Source organism: Pogona vitticeps, chromosome 5 (genome assembly GCF_051106095.1).
Source record: "Pogona vitticeps strain Pit_001003342236 chromosome 5, PviZW2.1, whole genome shotgun sequence".
NCBI classification, from domain to species: domain Eukaryota; kingdom Metazoa; phylum Chordata; class Lepidosauria; order Squamata; family Agamidae; genus Pogona; species Pogona vitticeps.
The window spans coordinates 49,377,008-49,393,366 of record NC_135787.1 but is presented as its reverse complement, the minus strand read 5'-3'; the positions used below and the strand labels follow the sequence as shown (position 1 = coordinate 49,393,366).

The following is a 16,359-nucleotide window of genomic DNA, read 5'->3' as shown; positions in this document are numbered from 1 at the left end:
TCTCGGTCCACATACTGCTGAAGCCTACCATGTAGAATTTTGAGCATAACCTTGCTAGCGTGTGAAATGAGTGCAATTGTACAGTATTTAGAGCATTCTTTGGCACTGCCCTTCTTTGGGATTGGGATGTAGATTGATCTTTTCCAATCCTCTGGCCACTGCTGAGTTTTCCAAACTTGCTGGCATATTGAGTGTAGCACCTTAACAGCATAATCTTTTAAGATTCTAAATACTTTGACAGGAATGCCATCACCTCCACTAGCCTTTTGTTATCCATTCCTTCTAAGGCCCACTTGACTTCATTCTACAGGAGGTCTGGCTCAAGGTCAGCAACCACACTATCTGGGTTGTCCCGGACATCCAGATTTTTCTGATATAATTCCTCTGTGTATTCTTGTCACCTCTTCTTGATGTCTTCTGTTTCCGTACCATTTTTGCCCTTTGTCCATCTTTGCACTAAGGATTCCTTTAATATCTCCAATGTTCTTGAACAGATCTCTGGTTGAATGAGGAGAGTGCAAAAAATGGTCTGAAGCTCAAGATAAAAAAAACTAAGATCATGGCCACTGGCCCCATCACCTCCTGGCAAATAGAAGGGGAAGATATGGATGCAGTGACAGATTTTACCTTCTTGGGCTCCATGATCACTGAAGATGGTGACAGCAGCCACAAAATTTTAAAAAAGCCTGCTACTTGGGAGGAAAGAGATGACAAACCTAGACAACATCTTAAAAAGCAGAGACATCACCTTGCCGACAAAGGTCTGCATAGTCAAAGCTATGGTTTTTCCAATAGTGATGTATGGAAGTGAGAGTTGAACCATAAAGAAGGCTGACCGCTGAAGAATTGATGCTTTTGAATTGTGGTGCTCCAGGAGACTCTTGAGAGTCCTCTGGACTGCAAGGAGAACAAACATATCCATTCTGAAGGAAATCAGAATTCCTGAGTGCTCACTGGAAGGACAGATGCTGAAGCTGAGGCTCCAATACTTTGGCCATCTCATGAGAAGAGAAGACTCACTGGAAAAGACCCTGATGTTGGGAAAGTGTGAAAGCAAGTGGAAAAGGGGATGACAGAGGCTGAAATGAATGGACAGTGTCATTGAAGCTACCAATATGAATTAGAACAAACTCCGGGAGGCAGTGGAAGACAGGAAAGCTTGGTGTGCTCTGGTCCATGGGTCACAAAGAGCCGGACATAACTTAACAACTAAATAACAATTATTTCAGAAAAGTCTGATAACTAGAGATGGGGACAAATATAAAAACGGATTTTTTTTCCGGATGAATATAGCCGATTCATAATATATTCACTGATCCATATTCGTCAAATTTTAAATCTTGATGAATACAGATCAATGAATATTTTTCTGTTTTTATTCGTCCCCATACGAATTTTTTAAAAAGCCATCCTAAGGCTTTCCATTCTGCCTACCAGCCCCACAGCCACCTAGCCCCACAGTCTAGTAACCCCCCATGAATTGATGAATAAATCCATTATTCGTCGGTTAAGGGGGGCAACTTGGTACTTCGTGAGTCGCCAACTTTTGATGACTCATGAAGCTAGGACGACTCACCAAAATGGTGAGTTGTCCCCATCTCTACTGATAATATCTAATTTCAAGCATACTTTCTTCAACCAGCTACTGTGCTGTATAACTGTGCTGCCATCGTTATGGAGGCAAGAATATTTCAGAAGAATACTCTCAGTGGGTTATATCAGTTCCTTTCCTTCTGGAGTGTTGGGCCGCTACTCTAAATCTTGTGGAGTATGAAAAAACTTAATAAAGAGATCACTAAAGCTTTTTACCCAATGGATACAATTAGAATGTTGAGAATCGTAAAATGGATGTCATGGAGTGAGAGTTCCTATTTAAAAAAAACCTGCTTTGCTGAGTGTCACCCAGTTACAAAACAGCATTTTCAGAAAAAGCAAATGGCTAAAAGATAACTTTTGTCCATCAGCATTCTGGTATTTGTAGGCATGCTGGACTGTGAAATAGGGAGGCAAGAAATAGGTGATAGGTTTAACTAAGGCCACTGCTTAATTAACTCATTAACTGGTAACTTCCCACCTAGCCCCAGGTCCATGCTGTCTGATCAACAGCCTGCCCCTGGCCAGGTACCACCCAAATGACCCTTCTGGCCACCAGCCACCCAAGCCTTGAGACCTTCGGGACCTGCACCCAGGGTTGCCTCCCACGAGCCCCATAATCCTGACAACTAAATCTCAGAATCCATGGTGCTGAGATGTTGGCTACAGTATCACCCCCAAGTGACTCTTTGAAATTCACTGCTATTAACCTCTTCATCTACACTACCTGCCAAGGTGTCCTGTTTAACTACAACACAAATCCTGTTCAGTCTTGATTTGTCCTGTGGGTGATCAGAACTAGACAGGCAAAAATCACCCATGCACTTTTGGTTCAAAATGCCAGTCAGGTGATGCGAGTCCAACATTCCTATTTGGTCCTGAAGGAACCAGCTACTCTTGTACTGGATCTACAGTGTGGATGGGTGGGTTGTATGCCTCAGCAACCCCTCTCTGATATAGGAAATCAAGCCAGTTAGAGACCAGCCTAAACAATTTATGTTCACTGTAACTATGTTGGTTCAAAACTAAACTTGTGTCCACAACTTAAACCAATTAGTGGCTGAAAAGTATGAATTTTTCATTTTAAAAGATCTATGTGGCAGCCAGCGGACCCCATCCCTAGCTTCTCATATTTTAATTAAAATCCAGAAGAAATGTCATTAAGCACTTCCACTGGAACAGGCTTTTTCAAATTGGGAAACGTGGCCAGCCTGGGAAGCTGGAAATTGATGAAGAGATGTATGATTAAAAAACAACAACCCACAAATACAGCATGCTTGGTCAATTTGCAATAAAGAGACAGGAGGAAAAAATACTTCTTGGAGACTGGATGACAAATTAGCTGTGTCTTTTTCCTGGAGGTAAACACAGCACTGCCCCCCTGATACCTGCTACAAGGCTTAAAAAGATATATAATAAGCATCTGCAGTAGAGACAAAACATAATGACTCCTTCAAAATGTAAGATTCAGAGGGCCTTGAGACGATGTGGAACTATGAAGATGGATAAGTGTTGAGATAAAATTTCCCTGAAGACCTTATTTTTTTCCCCCAAGAAAGATTCTGAGATTTTTGTTTTTCTTATTCTTCTAAAACCAGAAGACTACTTCCCAGAATTATTTCCAAAATGTCTGTACCATTTTTAATTAGGGCTGCTGCCTCATTACCAGCACTATCGCAAAGCCCTAGAATGTCAGTAGGTAGCGGAAATAGTGGAGAGGAAATCATGACCAGAGGGCTAGTATCATCTCTGTTGTTCCCAATTACAGTGGCAGTACAACTCCCCTACCCCTAACAAATCATTTGACGAAATGACCACAACTCCATTTTACAACAAGTGAGCCTCGCGTGTGAGAAATTGCTGGAGGATTTCTCTTTTCCCCTAGAGAAATTGTAGAAATTCTCCCCACATTGTCTTTGCCTCAAAATAGGTTGAATTTCCAAAGGCCATTTCTGCACAGTTATCAATCTAGTTCAGAAGACAAGGATGTCAGGGTGAGACGTGTAGTTTTTTAGAAGTTGGAAACTATGCCGGCCATGGCATTTGGGGAGTTATAATCCCAAAAAGTAACATTTCCAAACTTTTTTTTTACTTTTAAGGAATATTCCACAAGTATAAACCCAGTAAGACATTTCAGGATTGTAAAATAATATAAACTGGTGGATTAAAAGCTGCACACAGGAGAGGGTAAAAAATGGTCAAAAATCCAAGCCTCCATAGTTGCTGATGTGAAATCACCCTGTTGTGAGTACTTTGGGAATGAGGGCCAAAGGGAATTAACAGAATCTCATTCAAGTGAGGGAGCTTTACCAGTATAGAAGAGAAAGGTCAGTTATTATTCTGCAGTCTGTAAATTTTATCAGAATCAATCCTTGCAGCATCTGGGAAGCACTTGAAAAAGCTTCAATGAGATGTTAGGGCTGTTTCATGTAGAGGCTTCATGTAATCTGCACAGAAGCAGGAACCATGTGGCTGACGTGGTCTTCCTTCACAGTCACAGGAAGCTGTAATGGAGGAGGCTCTTTGCCCTCCTACCTGGAGGCGGACAAACAAAGGAACATTCATCACTCAGTTGGGCAGGGCTCCCTGCCTCTTCCTCAGCCTCTTGCCAGAAGTGCATGGCCCAGCTGCCCACCCTGGTGGATCAGGACAAGACTAGCTGGCCGCTTCAAACCTTGATAGGAATGTTTGGCCTACCACCCCTGATGGATATATTGAACAAAAGGTAGGCAGGAAGTTTTTTTGACTAACCTGTTCTGACTACTCACAGGAATCGATGGACTGATTGGATGTTGTTGTTAGTTGTTAAGTCATGTCCGACTCTTCGTGAACCCATGGACCAGAGCACGCCAGGCCTTCCTGTCTTCCACTGCCTCCCAGAGTTGGGTCAAATTCATCACTTTTCTCCCAAGAAGCAGGCATCTGTTAATTTCGTGGCTGCTGTCACCATCTGCAGTGATCATAGAAACCAAGAAAATAACATCTGTCACTGCCTCCATATCTTCCCCTTCTATTTGCCAGGAGGTGATGGGATCAGTGGCCATAATCTTAGTTTTTTGGATGTTAAGGTTTTGCATTCTCCTCTTTCACCCTCATTAAGAGGTTCTTTAATTCCGCCTCACTTTCTGCCATCAGAGTGGTATCATCTGCACATCTGAGATTATTGATATTTCTTTCGGCAATCATAATTCCAGTTTGGGATTCTTCCAGTCTAGCCTTTCGCATGATGTATTCTGCATATAAGTTAAATTTGCAGGGAGACAATATACAGCCTTGTCTTACTCCTTTCCCAATTTTAAACCAATCAGTTGTTCCATATCCAGTTCTGTTACTTCCTGTCCCACACATAGATTTATCAGGAGATAAATAAGGTGGTCAGGTACTCCCATTTCTTTAAGGACTTGCCATAGTTTGCTTTGGTTCACACAGCAAAGGCTTTTGCATAGTCAACGAAGTAGATGTTTTCCTGGAACTCTCTGGCTTTCTACATAATCCAGCACATGTTAACAACTTGGTCTCTAGTTTCTCTGCTCCTTTGAAATCCAGCTTGTACTTCTGGGAGTTCTCGGTACACATACTGCTGAAGCCTACCTTGTAGGATTTTGAGCATTACGTGTGAAATGAATGTAATTGTACTCAAAAGAATGTTGGAGCATTCTTTGACACTGCCTTTCTTTGGGACTGAGATGTAGACTGATCTTTTCCAATCCTTTGGCCACTGCTGAGTTTCCCAAACTTACTGGCATATTGAGTGTAGCACCTTAACAGTGTTGTATTTTAAGATTTTAAATACAGTAGTTTGACAGGAATGTCATCCCCTTCACTAGCCTTGTTGTTAGCCATGCTTTCTAAAGCCCACTCGACTTCACCTCTCCAGGATATCTGGCTCAACGTCAGCAACCACACTACAGTGGTGCCTCGATTTTGAGCAAGGTAGGCTTCAGCAGTATGTGGACCTTTCTAAATAATTAGAAAGGTTCTTTTTCTCTCCTCTGGCTTGCCCCTCCTCTTTTCCTGTTCGTTTGTTTGTTTTGCTTCCATTGTTTGTTTGCTCTCTCTCTTTTCTCAGATCAAGTGAGACAATTCCTTGTAATTCTTTCCTGCCAACCTCCATAAAGCTGAATAGTGAACTAGGTCTCTCACATTATTGAGGCTGAGATTTCTTTCTTTTCCCTCTCTTTTATACTTCTGAGTATAACTGAAAGCAACTATAAATACATAGGCTTTACTACTTGTAGGCTGATTTTTATTTTGCAAAGTACTAATCACTGTGAAAAGAATAGATGCTGAGAATTTGAGCTACTTCTGTCTCTCACTCATGTTTTTCCTGCTGCTGTTGCCATTGCTTTGTTTTTATCTTACACTCTGCTAATTTAAAAAAAGGGAATTAAACAATGAAAAAATCAAATAGAATATCATACAGGAGTTTGAGGAAGTCAGTGACATTCTTGCAGCAAATTCTTCATACCTTTGTGCTGAATCTTAGGAACCTGTGATCCAGCACGGTACTTTTTAGGGATGGCCTATGATGCTATTGAATGCTTACTAAGAAGTAAATTCTAAAGCGATCAATGGGCTGTGTGTCCAAGTTAATGCCTCAAAGATGGATGTGAAAATGTAAAGAACTAGTGGCCTCCAATTTTCAGGAGAGATCTGAAATGTGATTCATATACTGTCTTCCAGTCCAGTGTCTCTGTTTGGCAATTATTTCTTGCTAATGGTTTCTATAAAACTGCAGATTTTTCCTCCACCATTTTAAAAAGACAAATCTGTTGCTTAAGGGGAGGGGGAAGAACTCCCTCATATGGAGTGAGAGCTCTTTGCCATCCACTGGGAATCTTCCTGATTTTATGCTCTATGTAAAGAGACGTGTAGTAATGAAAGAACAGGTTCTCTATTACATGGGCTATTATTAGTAAAATGTGATTTATATGTAAATGCTGGTGACCTGATTTTCTTCCTGTAATAGTCCCAAGGTCTATATAGGCTTTTTGGTTTGCTTTCTTTCCAGATGGTTTGTATGCAAATTTAGGGCATATTTTAGGTTTAACTTGTCACCTAGTGACAAGGCACAGGAGGATATATGTTTGAATCAAAGCTGGATTTGAACTTATGGCCTATCCTGCTGGGATTAAGAATTCTAAGGAGAACTCGCCCACTTCCCTTTATCAGTTTTTTCATCTTGCCATCTTTGAAAGTTTACATTGCAAAGAGACCAAGAGTAAAGGAAAGGATTGGTCTCCTGGTGGATCCAGTCCTGTATTCAGCCAGAGGGCTTATTTTCAGTTATGTGAGTCAAGAGGTATTCTGTCTCCATAAGAAGTTAAGTGAGCTGTCAGTCCTGAGCCCTGCTGATTGGGGAATGAGGGACCAAAATCAGAATCCTACAAGAGATCTTTATTTCTGACATGCTTGGCAGACAAAAGAGATTCATTAGAACTTGCTCCCCAGACGTTCTTTTCTCAAGTATTCCTCCTTTTATTCCCTAGCATATATTTGCTTTTGCTCCCAGTTGATTTTACATGCCCAACTTTAAAAAAGAACACTGCTTGCTTTGATACACAGGATTGAAAAAAAAACTGTCAAGGAGAAGTGAGAATTAAAAGAGCACTGAAACATAGTCTGCTCTTGTGGCTACAGTTGTAGCTGTATGGACATTAGCCTCTTTATGGTTTCTTACCGTTGGCTATTTGTTTAAAAGTTTAGGTAATCAACCAGTCAGGATTCGCATGTTAAAGTTCTAGCTTTCAAATGAAACTATGGCATCTGATCTACAATGCTGAAGTTTCACTGATCTCAAATGGGAATGGATGTCTGAGGTTACACGTTCACACAGAGATACACACACACACACACACACACACACACACACACACACACACACACACACACACACACACACACACACACACACACACACACACACGAATTTCATTCAAATGTCTGGAGTGCTGCCAGCATAATTTCCAAGGAATTTTGGGGGAAATAGCACTTTTGTGTTAACTGTACTTTTGGGAAATAAAAGTAGATGATTGTTAACAAATTAGTGATGAAATATGTGCTATATCATGTATATAAAACAGCAGATCTACTGTTAAGAGATCGCATCTTCTCATTTTCTTTCTTAAGATGTGCTCCCTAAAATATTGTGTCTGTCTTCATTACACCACGAGAGCCTATGCTGATCCCCTGTGAATAATCGCATAGACTAATTATTATTTTGCTATAGTGCCTTTGTGATATGTGGAAAACCACTCCAGCCAGTATCTGTTCATAATAGATCCAGGACTTGTAGCTCAAATATCAGTCCATTGCACTTCCTAATGGCTACTTTCTAGTTATTCTATATCACTTTTATGGCATTCTAGCCAAGTAGTAGAGTGATCGGTTACATTTTCACTACATTTATTTAACTTAATATGAACATTAGCAGGTCTCTTCGAAAAATGTTATTGTTGTTATATGCCATCAGTAAGCATATGAACGAGCAATCTCCAAAATGCCCTGTCCTCATGTGAGCAAGCCATCTGGTTCCAGCCCACAAAAAGCTGTCAGTCAGGAGGAGGGTGAGTTTCTGCAGGATCAGGCTGGCAGAGGGAACACCTGCATTTGCAGAAGAGGCAGCATCATGATGAGAGACAGCTGGAGGAGGCAGGGTTGTGGGAGGATAAATAAGCAAAACTGGGAAGACAAGAGGTTGGCCTACCTTGGAAGAAAAGGGTGTGTGGGAGGATGCCAGAAACTATCTATCCTCACCAGGTTTATTGGCTTGCAACAGGAGTTAGGCACCTGAGAACATAAAGATGTGCTTGGAAAAGGCTACTGTAGCTCAGATGCTGCAACAGCTCTGGAGAGGCAAGCGAGGGGGAGATATGAGCTGCAGAGACTGAGTTCTTGTGCTCATTTATACAAACCTTCTTCTGAAAGGCTATATATAAGTTATCTTTCCTGCCTTCCAGAACCTAGACTCTGGGGGAATTCCAGTGACACTAACTGGGTCCCCAAGCTGAAAAGTAATGTAGAGACTGTAATTTGATTGTATGGGACTGGGGGGAGGCGAAGCAGAGGGAGCTGCTGCTGCTGCTGCTGTAACTCGAATAAAAACTGATATGAGTCAAGATGCAGAGTTGGAGCCCAGGGCATTATTAACTGGGAGCCCTGGCTCACTTGGTGAGGGGGCTGGTGAGATACATATGTCAACAGCCCTACTCAGCTTCCGCAAACATAAGGCTATGTTTTCCTTTAGGGAGTCAATCCATCTTATATTTTGTCTTCCCCCATTTCCTCTGCCAGTGTCGCCTTTGGCTACAGCTGCTGCCCAATAGTTGCCTTGAACAAGGTGGATGCATCCTAGTCTTGCATCTCATTTATCAGCCTTGAGTCACCCTGCCAGAAGTCTATGCTCATGGTGGAGTCTAGCTTACTCACAGCATTGCTTTCAGGTTCACTGACACCCTTCAGTCTCTTCACCATATTAACATCCAAGGAGTAGCTTAGAATAATGCCTCTAAGTATATAGATAGTATCTATAAGTGTCTGGCTTTGTCTTTCAAAAGCATTTGGAAATTTGAATTGCTGCAGAATGTAGTCACAAAATGGCTGAATGAATATCCTTCTAAGACATATGATACCTATACTGAGGGTGCAACAATGGCTGAGTATCAGTATCTTTGCAAGTACTGAAATGCCTTAATGGCTTAGAAACTGGATGCTTTCTGATATGATATTATGTAATTATTAAGGTAATCAGAATATCCTTTATGTCTCCCTTAATTTGACATAACACTTGTAGGGAACTTGGAAGGGGCATCATGTATAACAGTGCCAGCTTATGGTTTTCCCTATTCCTGAGGACTGTCTTTAAACTGCATTCTGATTCCAGCCTTTGTTCTTATTTCACCATTGAAACCATAAATCATTGTTTCAGTGGCTGAAATCCTGTTAGTTAGTGTAGTGTGTCACAACTGGAATAGGCCAATTGAATCAGTGGGGATTTGGTGAGCCAGCTCCTCCATAAATGACATTGATTTCATGGGCCTACTCTAGTCACAGTGTACTGTGCTAGACAGCAAGACTTCAGCCAATGTTTTGAAATCTGAAGATTTGACTTATTGACTGGATGTGATTAGAAATACAAATTTCTGTTTTTTCCTTCTATTTGATGTCATGGGCCTACTCCAGTTACAACTTACTGTGCTAGGCAATAGGATGTCAGCCAATGTATCACATTGTGTGTTTTTTAAAAAATTGTTTTGTTAGCAACCCTGCGTGTCTGCTGGTAGATAGGCAGGATACACATTCTGGTGTAAGCATAGGCTTAAAATGAAACAAAGGTATGTAAATATTGCCTACACTGTCATTTTCTTTTATTTACTTGGACATGAAGAACTTTTTCACAGGTCTGCATAACAAGTGCAGCCAGGGAGCTGTGAAGGACTCTGCTCATTAGTTGTTAACCCCCACAAACACCCACAGAGAGGCTCATTCTACCTGAATGGTTGCTCCCTGTGGTTAGATCTGCATTATACTTGTTGAGAAAAATAATTATTTTGTGTCTGGACTGATATGTGTACACAAAAATGCAAGGCCTTTTAGCATAAAAGCTTGACAATTTCCTGACTTTAGTATTGTGGCTGTCTAAAAAAACCACCTCAGAGGCTTTTTTTCCTGTGTTGATACCTAAATTTAATTTGTTATGATGGGCACTCTTAAATACTCTATGGAGCCCATCCACTTAATTTTATCATAGTACTTCATCATAAACCTGTAATATATCATTTCTGTTTCATCCCTCATATTGACAGATGAATGGCCCAATGCAGCTGAAGAGACCTCTATTAATTTCCTTACATGACTGTTACATCCAAATCTATTTCCATCTTCCTAGTAGACAAGAATCAACAGTTTCAGTATCCTATGTTATAATAAGAAGAAATGGTTGCATCTAGTCTTCTGGACAAATGGTCAGTGCTGTCCATCTCTCAGTAGGACACACATGGTTTGTAATTCTCAAGAACTGTAGATACCATACAGACATAGAGAGTCCTGGATAGGGTCCAGCACTAGTAGACTGCACACACAGCATCATCATGCATACCCAGTTCCTCATGCTACCAAAAAGAAAAAGAGAAAAAGAGAGAGAGAGAGGAAATAAAAAAGAATTGCTCCTGCATCACTTCTTGCTGAGGATGATTTTGACCTTGGCATGGGTTGCATAACTTGTTGAACTTTGAGTTATGCAGGCATAGGTACGCAACAGGATTTTATTTTTTTATTTATTAGATTTCTATCCCACCCATCTAGACCAAAGGTCTACTCTGGGCGGTTTACAAATTTAAAAACAATAAAACAAATAAGTATATATTATAAATCCAATAAAACAAATAAGCATATATTATAAATCCAAGTGATTAAGATATGGCAGGAGGGAAAGCCTGCCCAATTAGCTAGGTTTTAAGTTTGTTCCTGAAAACACCCAGAGAGTGAGCCAGGAGGCTCTCCACTGAAAAGTTGTTCCAAAGGCAAGGGGGCACTGCCAGGAAGGCCCGGTTCCTCATTCTTTCCTTCCGGACCTCCCTCGGCGTTACACCCCTCAGCCACCCAGCCTGGCTGGAACGAGTGACTCTGGCAGAACTGGGTGGGAGAAGGTGCTGCACCAGATATCAAGGTCCTGAACCATTTAGGCTTTATATGTAATTGTAAGAACTTTGAAATCAATGAGGAAACGAATGGGCAGCCAATGCAAGATGGCCAGAGTGGGGAAAATATAGCGGTACCTTTTCACTCCAGTAAGAAGCCACCACATTCTGCACCATCTGAAGTTTCTGTGTCAATCTCAAAGGCAGCCCCACATAGAGTGTATTACAGTAGTCTAATCTCGAAACTACGAGTTATTATATATTAAATTTATTGAATAAGAACAGTTTAACACAATTTAAAAGCTTGTTTAAAAATATGAAAGGTGTAACATCCCCCATTAAAACCACCTTCATTGATGACCATTTCCTTACTAAAAGCTGAAGAAAAATATATTTGCCTGCTGATGGAAAAAAAAGCAGGGAAGAGGCCAGCCTAGTTTTGGGTGGGAAAGAGTTCCAAGTTTAGTAGCAGCTACTGAGAAGACTCTCTTTCATGTCTTCACCTTACATAGTTGTGAGGCTGGCAGAATCTTGGCTTTGTACATGTAATCTTTGATTACACTAGATAATATAGGGGAAATGGGAGATAGACTCCAATTCCTGTCATGCTAAGGTCAAGGAGGAGTAATGCACAGTTCACATTCACATTGCCTTAGTAAAGATGCATACACCATCCCCTCTTTTCTTCACCACATCAGTAGTTTCTATCATAAATTTCACCTACCCACATATATGACTCCTCAGTTCTAACTTCAGTAATTCACAAATGAGTTAAGGACCTTTAGACCCTCTATCCCACAACTTAATTCCCTGGAATTAACAAATAAATCCAATATTGACTCTACCTACAGTAGATCCACTAAAATCAATGGAGACAGTTTGGACTAACAAGTTGCATTTCTTCCAGTGTCCCAACAGGACCAATATCAGGTTTAGATAACTCTGAAAGCATTTCATTTATTCCTACCTTTGATTCACTATTTTTAACAGACTTCTAATTCATAAGGTCAGTCTTCTTGATTTGTCAACTATTAAGTTGACTTAAAAAAAAAACAACCTACATAATTTAAAGTAACGTTTATCATTTCACATAATGTATGCCTTACTGGACTTGATGGGGCATCATTTTAAAGCATGGATCTCCAAACGTTTCAATATGAGGGCCACATCATATATTTTAAAGGGCCGAAGGAGGGAAGGGGGACCCAAGTGATCCCCCGCCCCCACTGTCTTGCAGTGTCATTCTATCAGTAACCAGTTGTTCCTTCCCTACTTCTGAGTTTGGAGAAATCACTTAGATCAGGCTTCACTCTTCTTCCTATCCCCGTAAAGGCAAGGCAGGCTGAATGTGGGCCACGGGCCGTAGTTTGGCGACCCCTGTAAAACATAGTAAAGCTTCAACCAGATGAGAGAACCCTTCGTCTTCCACAGGGTGTGCTGAGGAAGTCATGGGCAGCTAGATGGCAGCAGCCAGAGAGTGTGGTGGCAGCAGCAGTGGTGAGCCAGAGGAACCCCTGTGACCACCAACGTGTTCCCTGGCCAGTGCTATCCAGCTCTCCACTAGACAAGCAAACCCTGAGGAGGAAGATGGGTACCCTGCTCCATGTGCAAAGAAAATAGAGCTTCAGAAGTTGACTCTCAGGGTAAAGCCAAAATTGCTGGGCAGCCAGATTCTCAGTTACCTCAGCCTTAGCCAGCTATCATTGTTCGTACTTGGGGGTGAGGGGCAGCCAATGGCTCTGCTTTCACTGCATTAAAACATGCATGTGAAAGGAGAGCTTTTTTCATGTTGCAGATAACCCTGGTAAGCTTTTGTAATAGGGCAATGTGGAGTTCCATTCTTAGTAAATTAATTAATAGTCATGAATTATATGTCAAGAGCTAGTGATGTACTTTAGTACCTGGTGCCATAGAAATTGTGACTTTCTTCCCCTTTCTCTGCTGCTGTAGCCTCTGTGGTAGCCCCTCAAAAATGGAGCATCCACAGCAACGTGGTTGTTGGAATTATTTCAGCCTCGCATGCTGACTTCAGTAGGTTCTGCTGGGAGGGTCTTTTCCGGGCTGGGTTGACTGTCAATCTATCAATAACCAGTTGTTCCTTCCCTTCCTCTGAGTTTGAAGAGAGCCACACTCCACTGTTTAAGTGTCTTTCTTCCTGTCTTTTAAGTCTGCTGGCAGTTAGTACAGTCAGAGAATGTAGCCTGGAGGATTCTGATAGAAGCAGGCTGTGAGTCTCTTGAGGGCTCTTGATGCAAAACAGTCTCTTCTTTCTTCTTTCTTCTTTCTTCTTTCTTCTTTCTTCTTTCTTCTTCTTCTTCTTCTTCTGTTTTAAATGTTATTTGATCTATTCAACTGTGTGTAAATGAAACCTTTTATATTCTTCCTTTCACCAATGTTTCAGAATGAGTTATTGAGACTGTAAGTGCCAATAGATGAGATAATAAGGGATGATCTACACTTGGCAGACTGAAAGCTAATTTTGCTCTGTAAGTCCCTGTACTTCTGCTGTGCAGCTAGAGGTTTAAAACAAAAAGTTCAGAACTCTGAAACAGTGTTTATGTGCAAGAGGGGCTGCAGAGAAGGGAAGGTTACTGATTTTGGTGGAAGACGTGTAATTCAGCAGAAGTATGTCACTGAATTGGACTGTGGATGCTTTGTTTTTGCCATTGTTTTAGCAACACAGCACACATTTCTCCAGAAATCATGACTGAAAAATCAATTGACTGTTTATGTACTTGGAGTTTACTAATAAAAGCAAAACTGCTAAACCTCTTAGCTTTATGACTGCTTGATAAATGTGGGCAGTCTTTGGGGTAATGTTCTCCTCCCTCCATCCTTTCATGAAACAAATTAATTTGAAGGCAAGGGCTGTAGATCAATTCTATGATATTTAGCTCTCAGAAAACAGTCTTTCTATAAAATGGAAAAGCTCTGATGAGCAGTTAAACTAAATGTAAAAAACTAAGATTCCTTGTGAGATGCAAGCTGTTATATATCAGAACATAAAGCCTTAAATGTTACTACCATGCATACATGTCTGTTGGAACTACAGTGCTTTTTTGCACAGGGTTTATGAAAAAATTAAAGCATTAGGGTGCTTTCAAATGTAGCAGCAGAAAGTTTTGTCCATGACAACAATTGTGAAGTATTGAACTAGGAGATCTGGGAAGCAGAGAATGTTCTGAAAGTTACCATATGGGGTGATTTTAAAAAGCTGTATAAGACTGGGGTCAAGAGAACAAGCTGGTCATCACAAACACTCTTTTCCAACAATGCAAGAGCGATTCTACACATAGACATCACCAGATGGGCAATACCGAAATCAGATTGATTATGTTCTCTGTAACCAAATATGGAGAAGCTCTAGACAGTCAGCAAAAACAAGACCTGGAGCTGATTGTGGCTCTGAGCATCAGCTTCTTATAGCAAAATTCAAGTTTAACTGAAGAAAGTAGGAAAAACCACTGGGCCAATCAGGTATAATCTAAACAAAATCCCTTATGAATACACAGTGAAAGTGAAGAACAGATTTAACGAACTAGATTTGGTGGACAGAGTACCTGAAGAACCATGGATGGAGGCTCATAACATTGTCCAGGAGACAGCAACAAAAAACATCCCAAAGAAAAGGAAATGCAAGAAAGCAAAGTGGCTGTCCAACGAGGCCTTACAAATATCAGAGAAGAGAAGGGAAACAAAATGCAAGGGAGATAAGGGAAGTTACAGAAAATGGAATGCAGACTTCCAAAGAATAGCAAGGAGAGACAAGAGGGCCTTCTTAAATGAACCATGCAAAGAAACAGAGGAAAATAATAGAAAGGGAAAAGTAGAGATCGGTTCAAGAACATTGGAGATATTAAAGGAAACTTTTGTTCAAAGATGGACATGATAAAGGGAAAAAATGGTAGGGACCTCACAGAAGCAAAAGACATCAAGAAGAGGTGGCAAGAATACACAGAGGAATTTTACCAGAAATATCTGGATGGCTCGGACAACTCAGATAGCATGGTTGCTGAGCTTGAGCCAGACATCCTGGAGAGTGAAGACAAGTGGGCCTTAGAAAGCCTGGCTAACAACAAAGTCAGTGGAGGTGATGGCATTCCATCTGAACTATTTAAAATCTTAAAAGATAATACTGTTAAGGTGCTACACTGAATATGCCAGCAAGTTTGAAAAACTCAGCAGTGGCCAGAGGATTGGAAAAGATCAGTCTACATCCCAATCCAAAAGAAGAGCAGTGCCAAAGAATGCTCCAACTACCGTACAATTGCACTCATTTCACATGCTAGCAAGGTTATACTCAAAATCCTGCAAGGTAGGCTTCAGAAGTATGTGGACCGAGAACTCCCAGAAGTACAAGCTGGATTTCGATGGGGCAGATAAAGTAGAGACCAAATTGCTAACATGTGCTGGATTATAGAGAAAGCCAGAGAGTTCCAGAAAAACACCAATTTCTGCTTCATTGACAACGCAAAAGTCTTTGACTGTCTGGACCACAGTAAACTATGGCAAGTTCTTAAAGAAATGGGAGTGGCTGGAGACCTTATCTATCTCTTGAGAAATCTATATGTGGGACAGAAAGTAACAGTTAGAACTGGATATGGAACAACTGATTGATTCAACATTGGGAAAGGAATACAACAAGGCTGTATATTTTCTCCCTGCTTATTTAATACATCACGCGAAAGGCTGGACTGGAGGAATCCCAAAATGGAATTAAGATTGCCAGAAGAAATCTCAACAATCTCAGATATGCAGATGATACCACCCTGATGGCAGAAAGTCAGGAGGACTTAAAGAACCTCTTAATGAGGGTGAAAGAGGAGAGCACAAAAAATGGTCTGAAGCTCAACATCCAAAAAACTAAGATCATGGCCACTGGTCCCATCACCTCCTGCGAAATAGAAGGGGAAGATATGGAGGCAGTGACAGATTTTATTTTCCTGGGCTTCATGATCACTGCAGATGGAGCCAGCAGCCACAAAATTAAAAGACGCCTGCTTCTTGGGAGGAAAGCAATGACAAACCTTGACAGCATCTTAAAAAGCAGAGACATCATCTTGCCAACAAAAGTCCGAATAGTCAAAGCTATGGTTTTTCCTGTCGTGATGTATGGAAGTGAGAGCTA

At 41.0% G+C, this 16,359-nt stretch overlaps 1 protein-coding gene across 1 annotated transcript in view; it reads left to right on the top strand.

The window, feature by feature from the left end:
* LOC144583214 (uncharacterized) overlaps positions 1–16,359 on the top strand; it is a 386,279-nt gene that overhangs the window by 39,055 nt on the left and 330,865 nt on the right. The gene's annotated exons all lie outside the window — the stretch shown is intronic.